This window comes from Canis lupus, chromosome 15 (assembly GCF_048164855.1).
Source record: "Canis lupus baileyi chromosome 15, mCanLup2.hap1, whole genome shotgun sequence".
In the NCBI taxonomy this organism is placed as follows: Eukaryota; Metazoa; Chordata; class Mammalia; order Carnivora; family Canidae; genus Canis; species Canis lupus.
Genome location: NC_132852.1, coordinates 10,666,975 through 10,671,693, shown reverse-complemented (window position 1 = coordinate 10,671,693; position 4,719 = coordinate 10,666,975). Strand labels below are relative to the sequence as shown.

Here is a 4,719-nt window from a genome sequence, read left to right as displayed (position 1 = left end):
TTGGCTTCATTATTTTCTCTAATTTAGAGTGTGTCAGATTGAAGTTCAGGTATTTTAAGTAACACTCAAATTAAACAATAAGAAGAAGGCAAGACTTAACCTCACACTGTCTGATTCATAACTAGTTAGTCCCCTTTTTCCCACCATCTTTTTTTAAAGATTTTATTTATTCATGAGAGACAGAGGCAGAGACACAGGCAAAGGGAGAAGCAGGCTCCATGCAGGGAGCCCTACATGAGACTCGATTCAAGGTCCCCAGAATCACGCCCTGGGCTGAAGGTGGTGCTAAACTGCTGAGCCACCTGGACTGCCCTTTTTCCCATCATCTTATTCCTAAACCCTCTGTCATTTTCACTACAATGACACACCTCTGCTCATCATCTTCTTCAAACTCAACCTGAGAATAAATAAGTATAGTTGTAGCTATATTTGAGTCTAATCTCATAGCTTTCCCATCAAGTGAAAGACAATATGGCAGGGATGGAATATTTATGGATCCTTTCCTCTTATTTACTCACTAATTGTGTGTCAGGGTCAGATGAGGATTGTGTGTCTTCACTAGCCTTTGCTTTAAGTTTAAATTTTATGAACAATAAAGAAACCTAACAATTTATTTTTCCCATAACAGTAATATAAACTAAAGTAAAAAAAAGACAATGAAAATTAGCCAAATATTGATTGAAATGATTTTCTCTTCTTAGTCAACATTAGCCACCATTGAAATGGTGAATCATGATTTGTTGATTTGGTTAAATTTTTGGTTTCATTTAATATGTCAAATATGCACACTAATGATATTAGTGTCAACTTGGGTACTATATAAATTAATTTTTGAATTTCTTGTTAAGGAATCTCCTAGAAATTGGATATCCCTGATAAGGAATCTCCTAGAAATTGGATATCCCTGACGAAATCATTTTACTGACAGAAGAATGACAAGGCATGGTTAATGATAACATACATTATCTAGAGATTTTTTTTTGGATCACAACTTCTTTGGCCATTTGTATTTGACATTATGCCCAACAGCTGAGTTGCAGAATTAGCATTTGAAAACATGTGTCTTTCTTAGGTATCACATTGACAATATTGCTGGATGCGAGGTAGCCTCATTGATCTCTGTCCATACCAAGTGCTATATTGGGTTCATTATTTCCTTCCTTCTGTTATAAGTAAGAGCTGAGGTTACAGAAAAAGTGCACACTCATGATCACCATGTAAAAAGAGATTTTCCCCCTATAAGCTATTAAGAATATTTTTTTCGTTTATATTTGTCATCATGACAATTATAATGTAAACTGTTTCCCTCCCTCACTGCAGGACTCAAGGGATAGATATGCTAGAAATCAATATGCTATAACAAAGAATTATTGTCATTAATAATCCCCATGGAGAAACATCTTTATGAGCCACACCACCCTGGATGCCTCACTGATCAGAGTCCCCTGTCTGCCTGTGCTTTTTCCTTCTAAGATTTTATTACTGCTTTTGTCTTTCTCATAAGTCATGAGAAATCATTATTTTTCTAACCTGAAGCTATTCTCCTCCACACAATTTACATCACTAGAGTGATTTTTCATAGTCATATTTAAAGCAATTTGTGTCATTAAGTTCATTATGAGATACAAAAAGATAGCTAAATTAGTAACCAACTCCTTGATTTTAGTATCTTTTTCAGCAAAAGTGAAAAATTACTGGAAAATTCACAGTTATTGTGTGTGACTTGAAGAAAATGAGTGTTTGGCATTAATTTTCATGAGATATGGATAGGTTCAAACATTCAACAAACTTATTTTATGAAAAGGCATTCAAACCTGGAATAGTATCAGAGGTAATCTGAAATCATAAAAGTATGAGACAAACTGGAAAAATAGACTGTGTATAGGGAGTTGAGTTGGAGAGATGGAATAATATTTACATTATATGTTCAAGGTGTACTTAATACAAAACTCTTATTACAATGTCCATCTTACTTAAGGTATCTTTTATTTCAAATAAAAGCATTGTGGAGCACCTCAATGGCTCAGTTAAAAAAGCATTACATCATATGCCTTCAATATGTTCTTTTTTTATTTGAAAGTTAAAATAAAACTTGGGGGAGACACCTGGGTGGCTCAGTCAGTTAGGCATCTGACTGTTGATTTTGGCTCAGGTCATGATTCTCAGGGTCTTGGAATTGAGCCCACATCAGGCTCCAGGCTCAGTGAGAAGTCTGCTGGAGATCCTCTTACCATCTCATCTCCTTCTGCCCCTCTGTTCACTAGCATGCTCTTTCTTAATTAATTAATTAATTTTTTAAAAAACTTAAAAAATAAAATAAAACTTGATTTGGAAAGGCTGAAATGACTATAAGCTAATTTGAATAGCTGGGTTGTATAAGAAATGCCTTTAAAATTTCCTTTTTGATGCCTTCTGAGAATTGGATTCCATTATATTTGTCTTGTTCGTTCTTCAGATGAAAAAAAATTTTAACTGATTTTCAACCAATGATTATTTCTCTCTTTTCCATGTCTAGAAATTCTATGCTCTCTGACAGTTCCTTTTTCGATAAACTTTCCTCTTCTCCCCAGTCAGCCCCACTGGGTTCACCTTTACAGGATCTGGAACTAGGACAGGAGTTATGTCCCTTAAGGTTTCTTCACTGGGACCTCTTAATATTTAGACAAAAGCTAGTATATATTACTATACACATGCATTTTTATGTATACATACATATATACATTAGTCATTTTAATAAAGAATAATTTTCAGAAAATTAAAATTAATTATTGCCATATTTCATATTTATCACTCATTGCGATGGTTCAACACACATGGCTTCTTCATCAACAGTCTAAAAGCTCAGTATATATCTGGTAATGGCTACTGGGATTTCAACCATAAAGTTTGAAAGAAACTAATTCTATTATAATCTGTACTATATCAACTCTGGCAAATATACCAATAAGCTAAAATAATCACAACTGATTGACCCAATTACAAAAATAAGACCTCTACAAATCTAAAGTGTAAAAAACATAATTTCACATGTTTTTTCACATTACATGCATCCACAAAGCCTTGAAGCATATTGAGTTATATTTAAGTTAAAGCATTAACTGTTGCTTTTCTCCTGACAAACAATATATATTTTAATTAATTTCTCTCAGTATTCTTAATTTTCAAAAACCTAAACTTTTTACAACTCTTTTCCCAGTTTCCCCCCACTATACACATTGAATGTTTTCCATACACATATTAAATATATTTATATATATAAATATATATGGTGGTATGTGTATAAATACACACACACACGCACACACACCTACATTCACACACATTAACTACACATATATACACTCACAATTCAAAATATTGGAGATGCAATATGATATGTGTCCATGTATTTTGGATCTTCTACATCTATTTCCTCCTGTTAATTCATTATTATAAACTTAAACATAATTCTAATAAATACCTATTCATGAAAGTTAAGTTTATAGAAGAGTGTTAAAAATGTATCACATTTATTCATTCACTAAGGAAAGTCAACTCATATACTTGACTGAATTTATCTGATCATTTATAAAATCGTTTCATTTGACTATAATACAGGATTATGACACTGAAATAAATTAAAGTATGCCATTATACATGACTCCTAGATCCTTTCTTAAAATGGTGATCCACTAGACATATGTATAAAGTTTTCTTCAATTGTTTTATTAAAATATACTTTGATGCACAACATTACATAACCAGTGCTAGCTAATAGCTAGGATTGAGTGTTAATACTCTGCTAAGTACTTACATGATCTTCTAGCATAAAAATACACACTTCTATGAGAAAGAAAAATAATACATTGAAAATCATTAAAGTTAGGTAGGTATCAATCCAAAGTCATATAGCAAATATACTCAAAGCCAATTCTAGAACCCAAGTCTCTTTGGTTCAAATTTTGCACTCTTTACACATACCACAGTGTCTTGGTGAAGAGGCTAGCAAAGATTCTAGATTATATCTTTTTTTAATTGATTGGGAGGGAGTGACAAGCACATTCTTGAATTAAGTAAGCACTCATGTTCTTAACCTTTCTGCTTTATTAGTTCCAGTATTCTAAACCTATTTTTAAGTAAAATTCAGTTTATTGACAAGAAAATCAGTAGCTATTATCCAAATACAATGCTGTGTGAATGAAATCTTGATTTTAAATTTAAAAAAATACAGGGGAATATTTCTATTTTATTCTCAACCCTGAATCTGCAAGCAGGAAAATACCAAACAGGAAACACACTCGGGAAATTTGGGATGTGTGTGTGGTTTTTAACACTAGTGTGTAACCAGAGAAACACTCCAACTCTAGTTAAGTCAGTTAATCTGACAGAGAAGGAAAATACCAAAATTTTCTCAGGACACCTGTATTACATAGAAATCTGTTAAGTGTCACATTTAAAGTGATGTGTGGTCACATCTAAATGACCTGGAGAGGGGGAAGCAGATACCATCCTTGCAGGCAGAAATGAATATTGAGGGCTTTGGGCCACCTGATATATGCACCAATTGCTAGAGTTGAATAGATACAGCAGAGCACAACATTTACAATGATCTCCTAATAGAATCAGAAAAATATATGCTATAATCTTCCTGATTTCGCAAGAAAAAGATGCATATAGAGTGATTTCTATGTAATAATTGCAGAGAGGCAAAACAAAAGGATGCCATTTTTAGAGGCAAAC

At 33.0% G+C, this 4,719-nt stretch overlaps 1 non-coding gene across 1 annotated transcript; it reads right to left on the bottom strand.

Annotated features, from left to right (window-relative positions):
- Positions 1 to 2,523: 2,523 nt before the first annotated feature.
- On the bottom strand, positions 2,524 to 2,647 carry LOC140605578 (small nucleolar RNA SNORD22). The gene has a single exon (XR_012008217.1). It is a non-coding gene; the product is annotated as a small nucleolar RNA SNORD22 (small nucleolar RNA).
- Between the last annotated feature and the right edge of the window lie 2,072 nt (positions 2,648 to 4,719).